The sequence below is a fragment of the Tamandua tetradactyla genome, chromosome 10, assembly GCF_023851605.1.
Source record: "Tamandua tetradactyla isolate mTamTet1 chromosome 10, mTamTet1.pri, whole genome shotgun sequence".
Lineage (NCBI taxonomy): Eukaryota > Metazoa > Chordata > Mammalia > Pilosa > Myrmecophagidae > Tamandua > Tamandua tetradactyla.
The window spans coordinates 86476447-86502191 of record NC_135336.1 but is presented as its reverse complement, the minus strand read 5'-3'; the positions used below and the strand labels follow the sequence as shown (position 1 = coordinate 86502191).

At 35.3% G+C, this 25745-nt stretch overlaps 1 long non-coding RNA gene across 6 annotated transcripts in view; it reads left to right on the top strand.

The window, feature by feature from the left end:
* The window catches only part of LOC143648024 (uncharacterized), a 52527-nt gene that overhangs the window by 514 nt on the left and 26268 nt on the right, over window positions 1-25745 (top strand). For 3 of the 6 annotated variants that reach the window (XR_013158322.1, XR_013158326.1, XR_013158324.1), the window contains exon 2: window positions 739-831. This is a non-coding gene — a long non-coding RNA (uncharacterized LOC143648024). Of the gene's footprint in view, window positions 1-738; window positions 832-1352; window positions 1594-15034; window positions 15274-25745 lie in introns of those variants that run through there. The other 3 variants (XR_013158325.1, XR_013158323.1, XR_013158327.1) reach the window with 3 other exon arrangements.

Here is a 25745-nt window from a genome sequence, read left to right as displayed (position 1 = left end):
TGTCCCTTATTTTTCCATTCAAAATCATGTACATAAGTATCTTTTGACCCAATGGGGGGGGGGGGATGTTCCAACATTCAGAACTACTGATAACATGAACAAGGGAAAAAATATATGTTTTTGAGAATTATTTTTTTCCAATCATACTGGAGCATTAGCATATGTTCCACGTATGCTGCAAGCTATCTGGATGTCTTTGGGTAGAATTGTTACATATTTGGCACGGATAGAACATAGGTTGGTTGATGTCTTCAAAATTGACTTGCCTCCTGCAAAGCAAAGTAGCTGTGCTCTGCAAGTGCAGATCTGTTGGGAAGTCCTGAGCAATTTTTTGCATCAGAAGGTAGAAGGAAATGAACATTGTGAGTTAGTAGTTTAGCGGACCTCTGATGACATCTAATTTCCTGGAGTACCATAGTACCAGGCTTGTAACGATGAGGTTTCTTCACCCCTTTTGCAGAGGTCTCACACTCTAGCAGGAGGCTTTTGTGGCGGTTTGCTTCTCGGGTCTTTACCATCAGTTGATTCGTTAGCAGTCTGCCATGTGCAGAGACCTCCTAACTTATCCACCTTCTCCTTCAGCTGAACTTCATTAAGCTAGAGGTGGGTATTAGCAGTACACGGTGGCTTGGCCGGAGGCTGTGAACATCTGTAGGGCAAACTTTAACCAATGGAAAACAGGGTACGGGAAAGAGTCATCAGATGAACTGCTTTTTTTTTTCCTTCTCTCTTTTGTAGAATGTTTCACAATACACAGATTCCATGAGGTTTCCTTGGAGATAAACCAACATGAACAATACATCAACGGTGTTTTGGTACAAAGCATGGCAGGTTGGTAATGTACCACCTCATATTTGTTTTACAACTTTCCTTCTGTCATTTCTATTTCTCCTTCTTTATTGCTTCCCTGAAGTTGATTTCTCCAAATAAAGAATCCTCAGGCTTTGTTTACAAGGGAACGTGAGCTAAATTAGGGAGGGAGTAGAGCCAAAGTAGTCTGAAGGAGTATTAGTTGCTGTGTCATAGAATTACGGGGGATCAGATAATCAAAGACATCATAATGAAGAATGGGTAGGTCAGTGACAGCAAATGGGAGGTGATATGAACCAGTTCTAAAGAATGGTCCTTACCCATGGCAGGGATTTTACTAAACTTAATTTGTGTTCTCAGAATTTCCCCTTTCTTTCTGTCATCACAACTTTCCTTTCCTTTGATGACTGTGGTAGATTGAATTATGTACTGTAAGGAAAATCATATTCTTAATCTTAATCCATGTGCCTGTGGATTTGAATCCATTTGTAAAAAAGACCTTTTGGCAATGTTATTATTAGTTAAAGTGTGCATCAGTGTAGGTCTTAATCTACATTACTGGAGGTTTTATAAAGAGGATCCAGAAGCAGGAAGACAACAGAAACTGTAAAAGCAGACACAAGAAAAGAGAGAGATTGGAACAGGAAGCAGAAGTACAAGCCAAGGAACTTCACGACTGTGGGAACCAGTACCAGAATGCTACAGACTCTGGGGAGAAAGCATGGCCAAGCTAATGCCTGGCTTTGAGGACATACCCTATGAAACCATGAGCCAATAAATTCCTATTGCTATGTTAACCCATTTTGTGGTATTTGTCACAGCAGGCTGGCAAAGTAAGACAATGACATTGCAGAAACCTACTTTCTCTCAGTGTAGTTCCTTAACCTGACATACCCTTAACAATTACTCTTTCTGTTCCTTATTTGCAGAAAACATTTTCTTAAATTATTTGTCTTCACCTGTTTGCCCTATTCTTCACTCACTGTCCATTGTTTTTTCACCTATTTCACTGAAGTTTCATCTTCAATGTTCCATTTAAACTGTTCTAGTCAACATCACCCATAAATTCAATGGCACCAAAGTAATTACTTCATCTCTATCCTCATTTTATTCAACCTCTTAATTTTCTGACACAGTTTCTATTCTTTCCTTCTTCTAATATGTTTCTCTTTATCTTTTAGGATTCTTCAATTTCTCTTTTTCCTTCTATCTGTCTGATTTTTTCTTTTCAAACTCTCCTCTTTCTGACTTCTTAGTGCTAGCTTGCACAAAGGCTGGCTCCTGAGCCTTGTTCTCTTCTTATATTAGAAAGTGCTTTAGTTTGCCAGAGCTGTAGTGACAAAGCACATAGATTAGTTAGCTTAAACAACAGGAATTTCTTTGCCCATGTTTTGGAGGCTAGCAGTTTAAAACCAGCTAATAATTCTGCTAAGGCTTTTTCATTTTCCCTTCTTTCTTTCCTTCCTTCCTTCCTTCATTTTTTTTCTTTCTTCCTCCTCTGCCCCTCCTACTTTCCCTTTTCTCTTTTTATATTCATACAATCTTTATTTGATATACAAAATGGTAGCTGAATATGGTACTAATAAGCATATTCTGGTAGACAATTAAATACCACTTTGGGTTTCCAGTTGAATTAAATGAATACGCACTTCTGACAACAGCCTCACTGCATCCACATTTTGTAGCTAGAGTAGTTGTCAGCAAACATTTCCTATAAGGGGCCAGGTGGTAAATATTTGGCTTTTGAGGCCTTATGCATCATGTCACATCTATTCAAGTCTGCCATTGTAGCACAAAACTAGCCATGACGATATGTGAGCTGTATTCATGGAATTTGAATTTCATATACTTTTTATGTCACAAAATATTATTCTTCTTTTGAGATTTTTTCAAATATTAAATATGTAAAAGATTGTTACCTAGAAGATCATATTAAAAATAATATTGTGTTGAAAATTTGATATATAGATTGCAGTTTGCCAACCCTGAGTTAAAGTAATACTTCTATCATCTCTCCTTACCATTCATTCCCTCCTCTCCATAGAAGGGAAATTGACTTATCTCACTTATCAGTGAGTTTGTTAAAACAGTCTCTACAGTTCCAACCACCCTCTTTCTCTCTTTTCTTGAGGACCAGCCTAACTTCAGGACACACATTTTTTTTGTAACTCAATGCACACGCTTGTGAGGGTAGCTCTGCTTTTTGGGGGGTGAAGTACAAAAGACAGTTTTGTCTTTTTTTTTAATGTTCTGAAGGACCTGCTTTGGAAAATATTTCTCTCTAACTCAGGAAAAATTACTGTGGTCTTTTACTGCAGATGATAATCCTTGTGCAATGTTTTGTATCATTAATAAATCTTACACTTCAAAGTCTGTTAGTCTATTCTACTATTTCTCATTTGGTTTCAAACATAGGAAAGGAAGAAACAACTGTTATATTTTATCCCCCTCAACACTTTCCATGCTCTCTACCCAAGTATTCCTCATCCAGTCCAAAACTTAAAGTACCACCTATATGATGACAATCACATTTGTATCTTCAGCAGTGACCGCTTCACTGCAGACATATCTAATTACCCACTAAGACCTTCTCAGAGCCTTGCTGAACTGAATATTCCCAAAAAAGGATTAGAGACTCTCCCCTTTATTGCAAAAGCTGCTTTCTTCTCTGATTTCTTCCTGATGCATGCAGTTCCTTTACAAAAACTACGATATTTGAGTCACCCTCTCCATCCACATCTCTTTTTTCAGCAACAACCTTTGGTTCCAAATCTAAAATATATCCCAGGTTTGTCTATTTACTTCCATATCTATGCCCACCACTCCAAGCCAAGTCAATGCACCTTCAAATTAAAGTTAAATATATACATGTTTTCTTTCTTCTCCTATAAAATCTATTACCCACAAGCAATCTTTCCAAAATAGAAACCATTCTGGGGTTGACCAAAACTTTAAACTGTGGCCAAGGTAGTGAAAAAACAAAATGCTTTATTAAAATTAGGGTCTGAGCCCAAATATAAAAATTTTACCAAAAAAATTTACCATTTATTTAGTGAAAGGGATTACAATTTCTACAGACTTAAATACAGTAACTTTATGTATTATTGTTCTTGAAGTTGTCTGTTCACAGAAATACAATTTCAATTTTTATTATTTCTCTTAAGGGCAAAACATGAGTTAGTTTAGTGAACCATTTTTAATGAGATCAATTGCTAGCCCTGGAAGAGTTATTTTTATTTATAATCTGTTTGACTATATTTTAGAGTCATTTATTAAACCAACAGTACATTAGCACATGCTTTATAACTGGCACTGTGTTTGGCCATAAAGTTAAAATGACATATAAAACGTGGTTCTGGCCCTGCATGCAGTTAGGGGACATCATGTAACCATACTAATGCAGATATACATTTGTCTATGGACCATAAAAACTTTATACTTTTTTACATCAAAGAGATTTTAGAAATGCAAATGTAAGAAGAAGTTCACCTAATTCAAGCATATATTTTCCTATGGAAAAAAAACACTTACATTTTCTTATATAGAAACATTAATTTGGGGTAATGTCACTAACACATGAAATTAACTTCTCAGTGAATGCAGGACAATTTTTTCATGAATAATAAGCACGTTTAAGCTAGAAATAATGTGAATAATTTCAAGCTGATGTGTGCAGGTGCCCTTTTATAAGATTTCTGTTAAAAATTTGTGTCTGTGCTCTTAATTATTGTAACTCTGAATCCACATTTAGATTTACCCTTGCGAGGCCCAAAGAAACAAATCATCATAATTATAGAGAAATTGTATGTGTTAGACAAACAAATGGAACATTTAAAAATGTTTCATTAAACAAAAGTAAAGCATTCTAACTTACCCAAATAAAACACAGCTACATGATGATTAGGGTTTTCATCCATGTGTTTGTGCATTTTTAGCACTATCCAACCGTTGATAAATATTCACCAAAAAAATGGGCTCCAAGAATCAAATTAAATCATCTGTCTTCATGTTTGTTTTCCCTACAATACTGACCTAACTTGAAGTTAGGCACTTTCATTATTATTTTTTCTCTCTTTTCTTATCATTTTACAAAGTATTTGGCAATAGTAGAGAATTAGTTAATGTTAGTCAAATTAATTTAAAGAGGAAAAATAAACATATGAAGTTGAAAATAAATTGCTCAAACAAGAAGTTATAAGGGAGATAATTGTTTAAGGGCTTGACATTTCTTTCATTCATTCTTTAGCGATTTTTGTTTCCTAATTTGTACTATCAAAAATTCTTCAGAATAAGCGTGTAGGGATATCCCAAATAATAAAAACTAATTTAGAAACTGCATATAATGATTCCAAAATATAACTTTACTTTGAAAATGTCTTTCATCATGCTAACAAACTTTTCTGGGAAAAGGATTGCTTGAGGAGAAAGTTGGATTGTTGCAGAGCCATAAATTATAAATTCCAAGCAGTTGACAGGTTGAACATAAAAAGAGGAAAATGCAAACCCAAAAATTTAAAGTGTAAATATATTGCACAAAACCTTTAAAAAGTCTTTTTGCATGATACTTTCAAATCTGTTTTTATAAAAGACTGTTAAATAAGGGCATTATTGCTTATGCTTTGAAACTAGCTCGGAAGGAGAAGGGAGTACCTTTCTATTTACTATCAAAATAAAAATTTAAATACAGGGTTAATTTCACATGAAAACTTGGCATTATTACAGTCCTTGAGAAATGCTTTGTTTTGTTTAATTGTAAACTTTTCTGTATTAAGCTAGTTTTGAACATCCTTTCCTTAAAACTGGCAATCACATCATTGTAGAAGCATTTCTCTGTGAGGCTGCATAAGCTAGGTATGATATCATGTTGGAAATATTTCTCCTGTGTTTCTTATTGAGTAATTTCTAATCTGATTTACGAAAAAAATTACCACATGCTACTTTCACTTATCTTCTGGAGTAAAATCTTGTAATAAAACTCTTGTTCTGCGCAATACTGCATACTAGTAGATGTGGGGTGGTAGGAAAACTTAAGAACTGAAGAAAATTAACTTAAGAAATTATAACTTAAGAAAACATATGAAAATTAACTTAATTATAACTTAAGAAAATTAAGTTATAGCTCTGAACATGAAGGGACCTGCAACCTCATAAAGGAGATAACACAGGAAGTCCAATTGCACAGATATTGCAGGGAATTCTAAGAGCATTGCTCTCACTCGAGGCTCACACATCTGCTCTCCCCACTCTACACATTTTTTTTTCATCCTCTCTCATAGTTTAAAATTTGATCACCAGCCCAGGACTGTGTCAGAAGCTCCAAACATGTATATACTGTTTTTTTTACTGCAACTTGCTCTCTTTCAAGTTTCTGTGTTATTCTGTCACTGCTTGAATTGCTTCTCAACCTCACCTGAACTTAGATCCCATTGACTCTCTCTACTCTCTCTTTACCCAACTGCTCCTTTATTTTCCATCCAACCAAGCTTAAATCTCATGGTTTCTTCTTTCAATTACTTTTGTGCCAGTACTCCTTTCTCTTCAAATCCTTCCATTCTAACCAGGCTGGTAAAACCCTAGCCCAGATCAGACCTAAGTAATAATTCTCTCTTTGATTGCATCTCTAGAACTAGCATTGTACGTTTGTACCACTGTGAAGTCACATACTCAAACCTCAGTAGAGTTAAGACTGACTGACAGTACTATATGGTTTTCTGCTTTGTGTCTCAGAGAGCCCTAAAATTCATTATATTTAAAAATAACATATTCTTCACAAGTGTATTTCTCCTTCTATGTTTGTCATCTCATTTTATGTCGGCCATATCTATTTATTTACCTACGACAGAAGAGTGAGTCTATCATGTCATAACTGTATCATTTCCCTTACTTGAAAATTCCAGTCAATCATGAGATTGAGTCAATGCTTGCAGATGTATCCATCCTCTTTTCTATAACTTCACTTTTACCTCCTGGTTAAACCACCATCATCCTTTTGTAGAACATTGGAACAGACTCTCAACTCATCTTCCTGCTTCTATTCTTGCTTTCTGCAATCCATCCCACATGCTAACTCATGAATGACTTTTGGAAAATGTAAATCTGATCACTTTTCTTTTTCCTTAAAAATGCAATAATTTCCTATTCCTTTCAGGAAAATGTCAGATGTAATCATGACCTGCAGTTTCTCCACCATTTCTTCAGCGTTTGCATTCTACATCTAGAAATACTGAACTTTTAAAAACTATTTTGCTTAACTTCTTGGACTATAAATTATCATCTTTTGACTTTAGCTTTTTCATTGACTAGAGAGTACTTCCTCCTCTTTACTTGACTCAATACTTTTCATCCTTCAGATGAGAAAATTACCAACCAATATCTTCCATCCTTAATATCCTTAAAATTATAAATGAATTAAATCAAAAACATATAAAGAGGATAATACATTACAAATACCTCCAGAGCACAGATATTCTTTCCTAAATAATTTGTGATTTAGTCTTATCTCTGCTAAAGTAAGAGAATGTTGCTCAGTGGACTTAAATGTTATCACATATTAGGGATATTTTGCCATGGGCACAGGGTTTTGGAGCTTCCTATTCCCATACTCTCCAATTCCAAGGAGTCTGTAATAGTGATATTTTATACACATTTAAATAATTTAAATTGAAAAAATTTAATGAAACTCACGTGAGCCAGTTTCTTTCCCTTTGATTGTTGAAGGTATCATTTAATTAAACTCAAAATGATTATTTTTGTTTTAATCTTTTTTTGCTTCAAGAAGACTCATCCAGGGAAAATAATAGGTAGGTTTAATCCAGAACCATTCACTTTCTTCTGCTGTTCATGTATTTTGTCCTGACTTTATTAGAACACATGAAAGCTTGCAACGTGCTCCGGAAAGTTCACTTTCTTTGTTTCTTCCAAAAATTCTTCAGTGGTTGACAGGAGTAGAACAGCCTTGTTTGTTTCTTAACTTTGAATACATTTCTTTTCTTTTCACCAGCCTTGTTGCTCTGGTTTATTACCACTTTGTCATTTATTTAAGGGGCTTGGCAATTATGCAATAATAGTTTCTAACAAATTATGCTTCATAACTTCTGACCTTAAAACAGAATTTTAGTATGTAATTCAAGCCCTTAATATTCCTCTCTATTGGATAGTCATGGCTTAGAAGAGCCATAGTTCCCATTGAAACCTCTAGAGTTTAACAACATATAACATAAAATAAACCTGAAAGCATTCTGACAATTCAATTAGCACTCTTGCTAAAGAAAATGATACCACCCCCAAAAGATATCCACATCCCAAACCTGTGAATGTTAATAGAAATGCAAAAGGACATATGCAGAAGTGATTAAATTAAGGATCTTGCAAAGGGGTCATGAAGATGAATTATCCAGGTGGGCCCAAATCACAGGAGTCCTCATATAAGGGATGCAGAAATATCAAACAGGGTTAGGGGAAAATTTGATAATGGAAGCAGAGATTAGAGCGATGCAGCTATAAGCCAAAGGAATACTGCAATCCTCTGAGAGTCAGAAGACACAGAGAACATAAATTTCTCTAGAGACTCAGCAAGAAGAAGCCTTACTGGCACCTTGACTATAATCCAATAATATTCATTACAGACTTATGACCCCCAGAATTGTAAGATAACAAGTATGCATTGTTTCAACTTCATGACAGTTTGTTACAGCAGCAGCAGAAAACCAATACAAGTAATAACCACTCCATATTCAAAAATCTTAATTTTTGCCAAAACCGAATCTAAAAATACCTGGCACGCTGATATAAGCAACCTGTATTAAACATTAATTATAATGTTCAATTCTGGAGTACTGCCAGCTTAAGGCAACAGAAACTTTAGTCTTTGGGTGAATGCAAATCCAACCTGTCATCGCCACTAGGTAGATTTTTCTGTTCATTACTAATCATTCTATGAAAAAGTACAATTAAGTGGTATGAATGATTAATGTGATCCCTTATATAGATGCATGTGTATCTACATATAGTCCATGTATCTTGCTAACATTCAAAGTTTGGGGAAACAATAAAATAAAGTCTAATGATATTGCAAACTCTATCATGCTCTTTGAGTCTTTCTGTTTTTTTAAATTTTCTCTTCTCCCTTGCTGTTTTTCCCCCCATTGGATGTGCCAACCTCTCTTCTACAATTCACCTTCCTACTTCTTAGTTCTTATTTGCTCTTTGTCTTTTGAAATAGCTATTAAAATAGAAGTAAACAATATCTTTTTCTCTCATTTATTTATTCTTTATTATTTAGAATAATCAATTCTAGTTTAAAAATGTTTGCTCTGCAAAAGACTCTATTAAGAAGATGAGAAGAACAAAGAACAGACTGGGAGAAAATATTTTCAAATGACCTATCAAGCACAGAACTCATATATAGAATCTGTAAAGAACTCTCAAAATTCACCAATATAAAAACAAATGATCCAAATAGAAAATATGCAAATGACATGAAAAGCTATTTTATTAAAGATAATATACAGATGGCCAATGAGTGCAGAAAAGATGTTCAACACTATCCACTAGGGAAATGCAAATTAAAATCATGAAGGGACACCTCTACACCAGCCAGAATGGTTAAGTACTAATAATTATGTGGAGGAACTGGATATTCTTAGATTACTGATGAGAATATAAAATGGTGTAGCCACAGTGGAAAATCATTTTACAGCATCTTTAAACAAATGAAAAAAAAAAAAGATGTAGCACAGATTTATCATAGCAACTCAGAGAAACAAAAAATATACCCACATAAAACCTAGGCATGTTCACAGTAGAGTAATTTTTAATAGCCAAAAGTTAGAAACAACAAAAATGTCCTACAGGTAGTAAGCGGTTTTACCGTGGTACATCCGTACCATGTAATATTACTCAGCAATTAAAATTAACTATTAATGTATGCAACAGCCTGGGTAGCTCTTAAGGGCATTATGATAAATGAAAAAAAAAGTTCAAAAGATCAGATACTGCATGATTCCATCCTTGAAGTGAAAAAAATATGGATTTGGAGGACACATGAGTGCTTGCTAATAATGGGTAAGGATATTGCAGACGGAAAAGGATGGGTGTGACTCCCAAAGATTAGATGAGGGAGTCTTGTGATGGCATAGGTCTATATCTTGAGTGTGGTGGTAGCTACAGTAGTCTAACATGTGTGATAAAAGTGACATAGAACTATACACATACACTGTACCAATGCCAATTTCCTAGTTTTGACGTTGCATTCTGATTTTGTAAGCAGTGACCTTTGGGGAAATTGAGTGAAGGATTCATGGGAATTCTCTATACTATCTTTACACATTCTGAATCTATAATTTTTCACAGTAAAAAGTTAAAAGTAATATCTATAGAAGGAAGCCAGATTTTTAAATCTGTTGTGGATAAATACTCTGGAAAAAACACAGTAACAATTAATTGCTAGGAAACTGAAATAAAAGAAGCAAAGATGTCCAAATACAAACCCATTTATTTTTTACAGAAATATCTTTGCATTTTAATAAATATAAGAACTGCATTTTAATAAATATAAGAACAAACACAACATAGAAATAAAGCAAATAAATACAAAATAGTATATACTTCTCATTGAATGAATGAATGGCAAGGCATAGTTAGTATGAATGAAATAAGAGGGAAAGGAGTCATTTGAAATTCAAATTAAGTAAAAAAATGAGGTTATATTCAGAGTGGGGGCATTTTGAGAAAAGGATGGCATATCAAGTTTGAATCATATAAGGTAAAATTACTAATAATTGTGCATTTTTAGCAGATTTTCCATAATTCCTCAACTCAGTCTATCTTCTCCATCTTCTAGTCTCACAAATATCCTCCCAATGCAAATAGTTCAGGCTTCAACTTTCTTGACATTCAAAAATGTTGACTACCTAATTTTTTTTTTTTTTTTTTTTTTAAAGAGAGAGGGAGGAAGGGAAGGAAAGACAGAGAAGGAAGGAAGGATGGAAGGAAGGAAGGGAGGAAGAAAGGGAAACATCTTTAAACATTTTCTTGTTTTATTATATTTTGTTTGTTTGTTTGTTTTTTACATGGGCGGGGGCCGGGAATCGAACCGGGGTCCTCCGGCACGGCAGGCAAGCACTCTTGCCCGCTGAGCCACCGCGGCCCGCCCAACTACCTAATTTTTTGAGACATTTCCTCCCTTCTAAAATGCCACACTCTGGTAGTTTTCTACTTATTTTCCTGTCCTTTTTAAGCATTAAGTGTTGGTATCACAACTTTTTCCTAAATCATCTTCCTTCACACTCCATACTTACATCCTAGATGAATTCATTTGTAACCACAGATTGAATTATTACCTATTTTGGTTTGCTAAAGCTGTCAGAATACAATATACCAGAACTGGAACGGCTTTTAAAAAGGGATTTTATGAAGTTACAAGTTCACACTTCTAAGGCCACAAAAATATCAGAACTAAGGCATCCAAAGGATACCTTGACTCAAGAAAGGCCTATGTCTGTCACATGAGAAGGTACATGGCTGGTGTCTGCTGGTCCTTGTTCCTGGTTCACTGCTTCCAGCATCAAATGCCAGTGGTTTCTTCTCTAAGCATCCGTACACCTTCACTTAGTGCCTCTGGGACCCAACCCAGGGTTCTAGCTTGCTTAACATCTCATGGGAAGGCACACTGCAACATCTGCAGGGCTCTGCCTCTCCAAACGTCCATGTCTAGGAGTCTGCTCATTGGGTCAGGACTCCAAGCACCTCCAAATACCTGTGTCTCTGCTGGCTCTGAAGCAACTCCAAAATGTTTTCCCTTTTAAAAGACTCCAATAAACTAAACAAGACCCACCTTGAATGGGTGGAGTCACATCTCCATTTCACCAAAAATCTACTCCCACAATTGCATGCACCATTTATCCATGGAAGTAATCTATTCAAAAGGTCACATCCATAGCTAGGTGCGTCACATCTCCATGAAAACAACCTAATCAATAGGTCAGGCTCTGCAAGACTGGACCAGCATTAAAGCATGGCTTATTGGGAGGTACATAATAGTTTCACATTACTGCCTTACTCAAGGGTAACTGACGCAATCGCACCATCAACATTATATACTTTGAACTGAGATTTAGCCCTGAAGAGCTGACTCTATTCTTGGCACCTGCAGCTAGATTTTTTTCCCAAGACATGGGACAACGTAAAAGGTATGGAATACTTCTAGGGTTGTAAAAGGTAAGGATTAAAACATGTCATTGAATTTTGCAACCTAACATTATCAGTAGTTGTTTTGGTGAAATGATGGAGGTAAAATACAAATACAAATAAGATATGGAATTCATCAGGAATGAGGAAATCGAGACAGTCCATGAGGAACATGGACTACCTTAGTGACGTTTTGACAGGGTAGAAATTGGTGGGCAGCTGCAGAAGAAAGGGGGTGTCTATATTCAGATTCATTTGGCATTTATATGACTGGCAGACAGCAGAAAATAAAAACTGTATACTTTTTATAAGACATAAGCCTATGTGAGGGGTGTAAAAACTAATGTTGGTATGCACTTTGGATATGTTTTTCCCCAAATGGATACTGAGAACAAGACATTGCCAATTTGTGAGATACACTATTTTTAGATTATCTCTTTATTTATATGCTTAATATACTGAGTGTCATTAGATAAGCCAGTTAGATATGCAATGAAGGTTTTCCCAAAGTCAAAAAGCTTCATTAAAATATGAGCTATATAGTAACAGTATATTCCATGAAGCTATTTGTTCAAGCCCAGATCAAGTTGGGGAAGAATATGAGCTGGTGCTTGTCCTAGCAGGCGTTGAAGTAGATACAGATTTATTAGGACTTATGAACAGGAGAGTCTCCAGTGGCAGCTGTGTGGAGGGGTAGCACTCTGCAGAGGGACAGGAGTACATGGGACATTATGAATAGGATTTTAGAACAAAGACATTCCATATAGTATGAGGACATCAGGCCTTTAGTATGATCATTAAAGGGTCTTAAGACCTGATGTTTTACTAAGATTAATGTTTAACAATAAGATACAACCATCCGTTTTACTTCCGTGATTACATTCTTCTCCCTCCAGGGAGATTGTTTTGGTTCTTGACCTTTGTTTTGGTTAAGCAGGCTGTTATGGGCTCAGGGTTTCATTCCCATTTAGGAGGGGGCACGGGTCCTGGACTTCCACATTATTTTCACCTGGGAAAAATGTCTACATTAAATAGTTGATATGTTTGCTAAGGTTTTCTTGACTGACAACAGAAACTGGATGCAATTTGTAAGTGGCTTATGGAGTTTTGAAGCTACAGGCAATGTTTAATTTTTTTTAATGCCAGTGGTGGCTACATATATACAGACTTTATTAATAGTCTTTAAAATATAAACTTTAAATATATAAGAAAATTTGGTTTTATTTTATTCTCAGTGTTAGTGATATATTTCACAGTTTAAAAAATTAAATTAAAATGAATTTTGAAGTTTGAATTTTCAGATGACTATGTAGTGTGTAATATATAAACCAACATCTATTGATTTCATTCATGAGAAGATGTAAACTCTAGTTTGCCTTCAATGTAAAATAAGTGAGATCTTAAAGAATCTTAGATATAACATTTTTTGTCAGGTATCTCCTATTTTGTTTTTTCTTTTTATATCCAATAGGCCTTGTTAGAAATAATCGTTCTGATATCATGTTATATGAAATAAAAAATAGCTTAACTTTAAGTAGTATTTGCTGCCTTCAAGTTGTAATGGAATAGCCCCTATGATCTTTTCTTAACTTTCTTACATCAAGGCTTATTTAATCTTGTTTATCAATCCATATCCTCTGACCCCCACCTCACCCACCCTAGGCCTTGTTATGGTTCAAATAGAAGCTGTTTTAGCTGAACAAATTACTAATGAACTGAGCTTTGTTTTCTAGCTTCCTGTCTCTTAAACTAGAGGGCTCAGCTCAAGGGGAGCCCCGGAGGTATGTCTAATTAGGAAAAGTTCAGAAACCCTATAGTTAACTGGGAAAAAGGCATTTGACATGCCTGGCATTCCTCCAGTCACACCACATCCCTCTCATCCCAGGCTGGCTGCATAAAAGCAAGCCTAATCGGGGCACTAGTATAAATCTCTCTATCATTCGCCTCAATTGGCTAAGATTGTTAAAGGAAAGGAGAGCTATAATTAGTGCTATCTACTGCATTCTTATTCTTTATTAACCTCTTTCCTAAGGATGAATGAAGAAGCCAATTAATGAAAGTCACACTCACAGAATTACCACCCAAAAGATGCAGAGTTTGAGAATTCTTCATTTGGGGGAAGCATTTTATTTAGATTTCAACATACACAGACTGGGCAATGATTAAATAATGCGATTCCACCTACAAATATGGTGATCCATTAGATTCGATTTGCATGATAATTGTCAGTGTCTCTCAGTCTCAATAGGAAATTTGTTATACTCAACTCTAATGTTTTAAATGATGTCATAAATTGATTAAGATTTAAATAGAAAAACCTCACTATTACAAGCATATATGTTACAATGATTATGCCCAAGTAATAATTTGTTAGCCCAAATTATGCCCAAGTAACAAATTGCTACTTGTTATGCCCAAGTAAAAATTTATATTTGTTAATATAATTTTTGAAAAATATATTTTCACTAAGTATAGTCAGTTGTTTTGACTATTTTCTGTGCATTTCAAAATTAGCCAAACAAATGAAACGACTGAAACACTTGGCTGCTTTTTCTATGCAAAATATAACAACTGTGGCTTTGTAATGACCAAAACATAACATTCTGCACTTTAATTGTTACATTAAAGGGTCTAATACTTTTGGGGTTTTGAATTTGTTGAAATGAATTTCCTTTAGACATTTTCACTTTGCTTTTTATAAATCCATTTATGAATTGGGCTATTTGGCTGATGACTAGACATTTGGGAATGAATGAGAGAACTGTTTTCATTTGTTTCACTGAAAATTCAGCAGCATTTTTTGAATGGGGTTGAGTTGTTTTCCATTTCTAATTCTGAGCATCCCTTCATTGATCTTAGAAACAAAGACATTTATACAATGACATTTAAGTATTTTTATAAAAATTAACATATCCTCCCAGATTTTTTTTTTTATTTTTAACTCTAGGCTTTTATAAATTTTAGGGTTTGTTGTCTATTTATTTCCCCAACCCCATCAGGATAGATTTTAATCCTGTTACTTGGAATCCTTTATAAGCAGAGAGAAATTCAGACTAAAAGAAATCCATGAAAACCAAGAAGATGAAAGTCAACCAAACTTGAAAGAGAAAGGAGAGGCCAGAAGAGGGCCCCATATACATTACTGTGACAGAAGAGACAAGGCCAACGATCCCTGGCAGCCAGCCCTAGAATGCCAGTTTTCATAAAAACAAAAAAATCTCCTTGATAATGAGTTGATTTGGACTTCTTCCAGTTTCAAAACCATAAACCAATAAAGTCCCATTGTTTAAAGTCAACCCATTGTACTGTATGTGCTTTAGCAACAAGGGAACTAAAACAGTGTCATAGTGGAAGAATGTTAGAAGATGGGAGGGATAGGTAGTGAGGTGAAAAAGGAAACATAAAGAGCTGTGTGATGAGTGGTGTGCTGGTTTGAAAGGATGCATGTCCCCTAGACAAGCCATGTTTTAATCAAAATCCCATTTTCGTAAAGGCAGAATAATCCCTACTCAATACTGTATGTTTGAAACTGTAATCAGATCATTTCCCTGGAGATGTGATTTAATCCAGAGTGGTTGTTAAACTGGATTAGTTGACAGCATGTCTCCACCCATTTGGGTGGGTCATGATAAGTTTCTGGAGTCCTATAAAAGAGGAAACGTTTTGGAGATAGAAGGAGATTTGGAGAGAGCAGAGAATGTTGCAGCACCACGAAGCAGGGAGTCCACAAGCCAGCGAACTTTGGAGATGAAGAAGGAAAACACCTCCTGGGGAGTTTCATGAAAAACTGGAAGCCAGGAGAGAAAGCTCGCAGATGATACCATGTTTACCATATGCCCTTACAGCTAAGAGAGAAGTCCTGACTGTGTTCACCATGTGCCTTCTCACTTGAGAGAGAAACCCAGAACTTCATCGGCCTCCTTGAACCAAAGTATCTTTCCCTGGATGCCTTAGATTGGACATTTCTGTAGACTTATTTTAACTGGGACAATTTCTCAGCCTTAGAACTGTAAACTAGCAATTTATTAAATTCCCCTTTTTAAAAGCCATTCTGTTTCTGGTATACTGCATTCTGGCAGCTAGCAGACTAGAACAAGTGGTGATAAGAATTCCTAGAATTCATTGATGAATGACATAGATGAAATAATGAGCTTAATGAGATGAATCTTGTATGATCTCAATGCATAAATGTTGATGAAAATAAGGTAGGAAAACATAGAGATATTTGCAAAATCCCACAGATGTTTTGGTATCCTGTTTCTATTGGACATTTAGAGACTGGGATATGGATTATCTTTATAATGTCTGGTCTCTCATAAGTCTAGCCTTCAGCAAGCTTTCTCAGACTTCCCTAGCTTCTGAGTTGTCCAAAAGAACTTTAAACTTCAACTGTTATCATTAATCCACAGTTTCCAGTACATGTACAGTGATTAACACAATAACTGGTATATTGTAAATTCTTAAAAAATACTTGTTATAATCACTGGCTTCAAGTCATCCAAATGTTATACTCAGGATTTCCTTTCCAAATAAGTAATTTTTGGTTCAGCTTCTATAAAAGAAGTTTCATTTTTGTTCCTCTATAACTAGAAACCTTAAAACTTTTACATTGATGAGGCCCTAGAGGTAGTAAGGTCATCATTTTAAAGCCAGTACAACTGAGTGTGAATCACAGGCTTCAGCATTTTGTGGCTGCGCGGTCTTAGATGAATTACTTGACGTGTTTGAATTCCTTTCTTCAGTGTAATGTTAAGGAGCAGTCATAGGAACCCCCTCATTTCTGAAATCAACCATATAGTTCCCAAGTCCATTCCCATTTCTGACACCAATTGCAAGTTTGGGAGGGTCCGAGACCACCTCAGTTTTGATAAGTTGCTAACAGGACTCACAGTACTCAGTGAAAACTTTTATACTCATGGTTACAGCTTATTATAACAGAAAGGTACAGGAAAAAATCAATCAAGAGAAGAGATGTGTAAGACAGAGTCCAGGATAGTTCCATGAGTGGCATGTACAGTTGTTCTCTCCCCGTGGAGGTGTGGATGGCACTAATGCTTCATGAAGCCAGTGAGTAACAATATCCACAGAGAGTTGCCAATCTGAGAAGTTCACCTAAGCCCTGGTGTCCAGATATTTTATTGTAGCTTGGTCACTAAATATGGTTGGCCACCCATGTGGCTGAACTCTGTCTCTAGGACCTCTGGATAATCAAGATAATACTGCACATTGGGGAATGAATCATGTCCCAAAAAAAGACATGTTCAGTTTCTAGGCCTCTGGACATAACACATTTGAAAATAGGATCTTCAGTGATCCTGTTAAGATAATGTCAAATAGAATTCAGTCAGTGCTTGATCCAATATTTCTGGAGTCCTTAGAAGAAAAGGATATTTGGATACAGAATTAGAAATCAAAGGATGAGACAGAAGGAGATAGATGACCAAATGATGGAACAGGTATTGAGCCACCACCAGAATGCTATAGGTTTTAGAGAAAGGATTTTCCTACTGACACGTTGACTTTTTACTTCTAGCCCCCCAAAACTGAGAGAATAAATTCCTACTGTTTAAACCATCTAGTCCATGGTATTTTGTTATAGCAGCCCTGGAAAACTGGGCAGTTTTTGGTACCAGAATGTGGGGTGCTGCTATAGCAATTACCCAAAAATGTTGAAGTGACTTTGGAAATGGTTAATCGGTAGAGGCTTGGCAGAATTTTGAGGCACTTAATCAAAAAGCCAAAATTGCCTTGAACAGATTGTTGGGAGAGATAGGGACATTAAAGTTGATTCTGGTGAAGGCTCAGAAAAAAAATGAGAGCAGTAGAGTAAGCTTTATTGCCCTAGAGAATATATAAATAATTGTGAACAGAATGTTGGTAGAAATACGGATATTAACTGTGCTTCCTGAGATTTTAGAAGAAAAATAATGAATATTATGGGAAACTGAAGGAGAGGCAGTCCTTGCTGTAAAGTGGCAGAATACTTAACAAATTTGTATTCTCCTGTGGAATGGAAAGTAGAACTTGCAAGCAATGGACTTGTATATTTAGCTAGGGGGATTTCCAAGCAAAGTGTGGAAGGCACAGGTTGGTTTCCCCGTGCTGCTTATAGCAAAATATGAGAAGAAAGAGATAAACTGAGGACTGAAATGGACAGAAACATAAGGAAATGAAGGGAGAATGATTTCAAGTGCAGAGCCATGGAAGCAGAGGTCTGGGCAATAAAGATGTCCTCAGGCCACAAGAGAGGGGCCAATACTCTGGCCCCTGGATTGCACAGAGCCCCTGCTCCAATACAAAGAAAGGTGGGGATTATTCTGGCTTTAGAGAACATGGCCATCACCCTGGCTCCTAGTTAGGATAGAGCTGCTGTTCCAGCAGGACTGCAGGACAAAGCATTATCTGGATTGGTCCAAGGCCCCCATGTAAACAAAGAACATTCTAAACAATCTGTGTGACTTTTCTTTGTGGAAGTTAAAGAGGCTGCTGCAAATGATTTCATAGTACACAATTCCAGAACCTAAACCATACGACCGTATCCTGTCTTTACACAAACAGATCCTGCTATCTCCACACCAGAGCAGCAGAACGTGTATAATTACACATACAGTAATTACATCATGTGCCCCTGCTCCCCAACAAAGAAAACCACAACAGTACAAGTTATTCAGAAATAATACGTGACATTCTTTTACATTTTTTACCTGAAATGTAGAAGTGGGATTATTAAATTGCAGGCTTCTTGGAAATTATAAGTGTGTCTTGAATACAAAATACATTCATAGTAATCAAAATTGTACCAATGCTCTTGCACAAATTAATAAACACATTATGTTTAAGAATGTTTTCCAGAAATACCCTGTAATTCATACTTTAAATGCTTAGCCAAAGTTTCTCTACTACTGAAGTAGCTACATATGCTTCTTTGGAAAGGGCATTTGCTCTCATACTCTTTCTCATTTATAATTCACCTCTTCAATTGTATTTAGTTGTTCAAATAAATAATTTCTAATGTTAGAAACACCTCTTAAAATTCATCCAATCTTATCAAAAAAAAAAAAAAAGAAAAAAGTAAAAACAGACAAGTTCTAGGAAAAGTTCTTCTAAGTAAAAGAAAGGAAAAGTTACAAGATCCAGGTGTAGCTAGGTAATGGAAGAAGTCTCCCTTTTATAACTTAGTGAATGGAGCTCAACTGAACTCACCTGCAAAAGTGACATAAATTGCATGTCTATGTATGGTGTCCACAATGTATGCAAATTACAAAATAGGTGATGCAGCCAACAACCAAAACTATTTTTCTAAATGGTCTGCTTAATGCCTGAGATAATTCATGGCTATAGGAATAGATGGACTTACTCAATGAAGAGAAAAAAATTAATTCTTCTCTAAAATATTTGTTGAAGATATGAAGTAGTATAGTATCAAGGGAAATAGGTTAGAATAATGATTCATCCAATAGATATTTTGTTAAAAACACCAAATACTATTTACCTAGAGGTTACATTTGCTAACTGGTAATGCATTTGAATGCATTTGAGAGTCTTTTGCCCAAGGTTTGATTTGTTAGCAGCAAGCATTTGCATATTTGGATAATGAATTGGATATAGGTTCATAGTACTAAAGAAATGTTTTTGCTTATTCAATAATAAATAATGCTTGATATGTTTTAATGCATATGTTACTAATAAGATCATGAGCTCATGCATTTGATGAATATGTTATTCAACATTAAATTAAAAATAAATATTTGGGAATAACGATAAAACCATAAATAATCCTAGGAATTTTGCATTTTTTTTCCTGTGGGCATATATATTTATAAAAACCCCACTTATCTTAATTGGTCTAGTACTTTGAACAGTGACTTGATGATTTAATTGTAAAAGGTTCCAAAACATATGGATTGCATTTCCCAGTTCCATTAAAGTCCCTTGGAGTTTTTAAATAATGAGAAATCTTTAAAAAAATCAGATCCAAAACATGTGAAAAATGGCTTGAACATTTCAAAAAACTCCAAATTCAGCAGGATTTGCCCCTCCTATGTGTGTAATTAACCTAAATCGAAGGATTTCTGCACAAGTATGTATTTCCTTTTGTTACTGTGTTAAACATCATCTACTGGACGGAACACCCAGTAATATTCTGTGTTCCCATATTTTTTCATATAATTGAACTTTCAGTTCAAGTCAGAAGGGCATTTCTAAAAGCATTTGAGAAATGAAGGTAGCTGCCACAAACTCAATAGACTCAATTAAGTGTATGTTTGCTTGTTTGTTTTTTAATATCTGTTAAAGGAAGGAATGGACTAGATAAGGAATATTATTTATTTTTTTCTGCAATCTTTCTTGGATTTAGTCACAGGAAAAAAAAGGCATTTTCATTAGATATGATTATATAGGATTTAAATCTTAGATTTATGTTATTTGAAAATACAATATTCAAGACCTTCCCAACTTATACTTGATTTTCATGGGCAAATGAGAATTTTAACCATACATGTGCTATAATATTCTCTACATTTCTAAAAAGAGCGATGAATCTACCCAAGTTGCAAACATTTTTCAGACTCCTTTAATAACATGCTGAAGATATTATATTTCATAATGTTGAAGAAAATGTTTATTTCAGTTTGACGTTGAAAGATGAACTATTCTTCTTTGTCTCCACAATGTTTCTTCAGAGACAACACTTAGCTGGACACAAAATGTCCAACTTGGCTGTGGTTTGCTTTTTTAAAGCTTAAAACAACATCTTCTTATATTCCCTTTATTCTTGGGGCTACTATCCTTCTTGCATTTCCAAGTTAACTTTTTGGTCATCTTTTATTCATCACTTTTGTTCCTTCTTCACTTCCAACCAGACGTCAAGCCCAGTCAGCATTCTGGGATTTAGGATTTATTATTTCCTTTTCACTTCCTCTGTCATCACTTTAGTCTAGATTTTCATCATTTTACACCTAGATTATCTCCCTACAGCACACCCAAATGTCATGATTCAGTTCCTTTTCAAAGAGTGTGTCCAAGATGTTCTTTAAGCACTTGAAATAACATGTTCTGGCTTGCCTCTCAAACGGTTCAAATTAAATTACCTACCAAGGCCAAACTGACATCACTTATTCAAACAGGGGTGAAATACACTGTCCTTTCATTGATTTTGGAAGACCTAAAGTCATTTTATTGGCTTCATTATCCTTCTTTAAATTTTAGTATGACATAGAATGAATGCAATAAATTTTCATTTAGGATATGATGCTTGATGTTTTTTGGCATTTTTAGAACCTCTGATGTTCAATTTGACTAAAAGTTATGCCATCTTGAAATATTTTTAGCCTACAAATTGAAATATATGCAATAGTCCCCACCAAGAGCTTAATCAACCACAATATTTGTGGTCTCAACAAAAACATGGTGAAAACTTAAGCTAATCTAACACTATATGTCAATATATACTGATCACAAGCACATGAAGAACACCCTGCTTTCACTCTACCTATATTATGATATCCTGTATCAAGGGTTTATATAAGAAGCCAATAGAGAGCATATCTAATTAAGTAAAGATTGAACTAGTGTTATCTTTAAAAAAATCATTAAAAATAAAACTTCTAGGTATCTAAATTTCTGAAAAAAACTCAAATGTTTTGAGGTTTCACAAAGTTTTACGTGCTATGTAAATATATTCTCTAACACCTTTGGAGATTGATTTTTAGGAGAAAATCACCTTAAAAATCATGGTGGCACCAAATGACCAACCATGCAACACACGCCCACAGGCACAATCACACAAACAAGATGCATGTTTCAGGTCCCAACATCTGTTCTGCTGGGTGTGAACCTATTTGTAAACAGGACCTTTGAAGGGGTTATTTAAGTATGCTCAAACTGAAAGGGAGGTGGGGACTTAATCCAAAATGGCTCAAGTCTTTAAGAGAAGCCACTGAGAGAACAAAAAGCCAAAAGTTCAACAGAGCTCTGAAGCGAAAGGAGAGGCCCACAGCATGTGATGAAAAAGCCAAAGAATGTCAAGAATCACCTGCCACCAGCCCCAGAAAATGACAGTCTTCAGGGAGAAAGTATCACCATGACTCTTTCTAGTTTCAAAACCATGAGCAATGAATTCCCATTGTTTAAACTAACCCTATGTGTGGTATTTGCTTACATAGCTGGGAAACTAAAGCAACTACCTTTCTGAAAGTTAGCACCTCGATTTCTGAGATCCAATGTATGCATTACCAGGAATATTACCAGCTCTATAACATACGTCCTCCCTCCACCAATACTTTAAACTTGGGTGTACACATTTCTATGATTCTGTGAACATAATCTAAAAAATTCTTCATTATCTTCATTTCAGATAGAAACATTACCTAATTATCCTGAGTCCTTTGTAACAACTTGTCCGTACTTTTTGAGCAGACATCAATCAGTATAATATAGTCATAATATATAAGACAAGACTGACAGTCTACTTAACAATATCAGCAATGAAGGACTAGCAATAGAATTTTTCATCCAACAAATATGTTTTTTTTTCTTTAACAACAACTTTGCAAGAGTCCAAAAGATGTTGAGGGTTTCATTGTTTGGGCTCTAAGTTTTCTTCTACCTCTGAGGTTCTCCAGTTCACTGATCCTACAAAAATCATCTTAAAAATCATGGCAGCACCAAATGACCAACCATGCATGCACACACACACACACAGACACAATCACACACATATATAAACCATACAGAACAAAGAAGTATGTATAGTGTGCATCTATTTTCTATTTCAACTCTTGTGGAAATAACATTTATTTATTTCAGGAAAAAAATGCTGGAAGTTATTCAAAGAAATTCAAAATGCAGAGGGTCTGCTAAAATGTTGGGATAACTTTCAAAAGACAATATATAGAACAAGACTGCATATTATTGAATACATACATATATACATATTCTGACTTGCCAAAAGGTCTTAGGGATTATATCATGATCTCTGTGTGTGTCTTCCTGAACCTCCCTGCCTTAAAGTTCATTAATTCTAAATATATCCTGCTTTAGAATGAAAGATACACTTTGGGTCAATGATGGAACTAAATAATGGAAATATCAAACTAAAATGCATCACTCAATTTCGAGAAATATGACCTGATCACAGAATGAGAAGTTGGCACATCTTCTTTTCCCTCTGGATCCTAATGAAAAATGAAAGATGCATTATATTTTTGGAACATTTATTATGAGTTAATTAGGGGGGTGTTGAGTAGGAAACAATAAAGAATAGTTAAAAGGAATTTATAGTCACAACTATAGGGCTAGCTGTGAGTTCTAAAGTTCAGCAGCACTAGTCCCAAAGGAAATGACAGCAGAAGGACTGTAAGCTGCCACTGTGATGAAATAAAATAGCCACAATTGCAGTTAAATTATTAACTAACATTGCTCTAAAAGTTGTCAGAGCTTTGCTATGCAGCATTAAAACAGCTGTGAATATTCTGTCAGGAAGTCATGGGGAGAAACATTTTAGCTGTGCTGAAATACAACAGCTAGCTATTTGTTGAGAACCTAACAGTCATATGTTTGCTCATGGATCAGAGAAAACTAAAAGCTTATTTCCTTAGTGAATTCTAAAATGTTTGCTTCTTTCATTCATCAAAAATCTATTAATCACTTACAAAGTGACAGGCATTGTAGGGTTCTCAGTGGTGCATAAGTTACACAACTCTGTTGTTAAAGATACTACAATCTAGAAAATACTGAATTGGTAGTTTAAGGTTTTCTATACGAATAGATTTAAAAAAAAGCTTCAGTGGTTAGAGTATGCTAACTGTTGTGTAAACAGATTACAATGCATAAAGTCTCAACACAATAAAATTGCATAACTCATTCATCTTTCACTCCTGGACAAGATGTCTAGCTTGAGAGATGGGCTCTCACCCACCCTACCACTTAGGTACTCAGGCTCCTTTCAGCCCATTGTTGTGACATCCTGTACAGCCTGACTGTCATCAACGCCCAGCCAGCAAACGAGACATGGAGGACGCACAGCTACTTTGTGAAAACCTTGGTCCCAGAGTGACAAACACCATTTCCACTTGCATTCCATCAGGTGATGACTAAGCCAATGGACGCAACACTTTGTAGTAACAGGTCGGTGGAGGCAGAAAATGTAGCAGCTGGCTGGGCAGCTACTTTCCAGCTGCAACTGCAATTGCAGCTTTGTATGAGTGTGTATGAGACCAGATTTTGGTGAACAGCCAAATTCTCTACAAAAAGGGCAAAACAGAAAATATTTATAAGCAAATACCTCATATGAACCATGAAGTATCAATGATTAAAATATGCTGGTTTCAAAGAACGTAAAAATATTTTATTTACAAAATTATTGTGCGTTTCACATGATGCAATGCATTTTTTTCTACATTACTATCCAATAGCTTTACATTATTCTGCCTCCCTCAAGTTTGCATAGTAAATTTAATCCATCTATCATGAAAATACAATGTGCTTTTATTACTAAACAATGACAACATTTCCAATTGAATTTATAAATATAAATGGTCCTGAAGAGTAGGACTGTCATTCGCCATTCTGCTGTCGTGACCAAGCCTACTACAGGTGGCCAAATAACATTTGTGGAAATTAAATTCAAGGTAGTTTTTAAAACATTACTCTAAAATAATTTTGATAATGGTCTGCATACCGGTATATCTTGTGTGTGTTATTTAATGTCATTGAATGCATTTGCCAAAATTCTTATTTGCAGCTAAAATGAAACTCTTTCCCTTCTTCTTCTTTTATTTAACACCATTAATTTTATTGTCCCCCATTGGTTTGTCTGTTGATAAATTTTTAAAATAGTTTTAGAAAACTTATGTTTATCTTTTATTTAACTATAATTAAACTACCTTTAGGAGACATAAAGTTGTATTAATATCTACAGTTACACTACCTGATTGTTTCATTTTGCAAAAGTTGTTGGAATGCAGAATACCAGAAATGAGTTGCCTTTTAACAATAGGGATTTATTAGTTTACAAATTTACAGTCCTAAAACCATGAAAATGTCCAAATTAAGGCATCAATAAGAAGATTCTTTCACTGAGGAAAGGCTGCTGGCATCTGGGCTTCCTCTGTCATGTGGAAGGGCACATGGCTGGCATCTGCTGGTTCTTTTTGTCTCTGAGCTACTCCAAATGTCTCTGGGTAGCTGTCTGTCTCTGAGTTTCTGTCTTTTATTTTCATAAAGGACCCCAGGGAAGGACTAAGACTCACCTTAAATTGAGTGGGTCAAATTTCAATTTAAACAACCTAATCAAAAGTTCCCACCCACAAGAGGCCAGCACACAGAAGAATGGATCAAAAGAATATGGTCTTTTGGGGGGTATATAACAACTCCCCACTACCACATTCCACTCTCTGGACCCCCAAAAGACATGTTCTTTCTGTATGAAAAATGCATTCATTCCATCACAATATCACAAAAGTTTAAATCTTTTAATTAACAGTATTAAATACAAAGTCTCATCAAAATCAGTTATATGCATGGTCTATCCTAAGGCAAAATTTTCCTTTGGCTGTGAATCTGTGAAGTATAGAACAAGTTATGTGTTTCCAATATACAAAAGAGTCACAGTCATAGGACAAATGTTCCCATTTCCATAAGGGGAGATTGGAAAGAAAAAAAGTATAGAAGGTCCCAAACAGTTTGGAAAATCTACAGGATATACTTCAGTATATTTCAAGTCTGAGAATCATCTACAGAATGCTGTT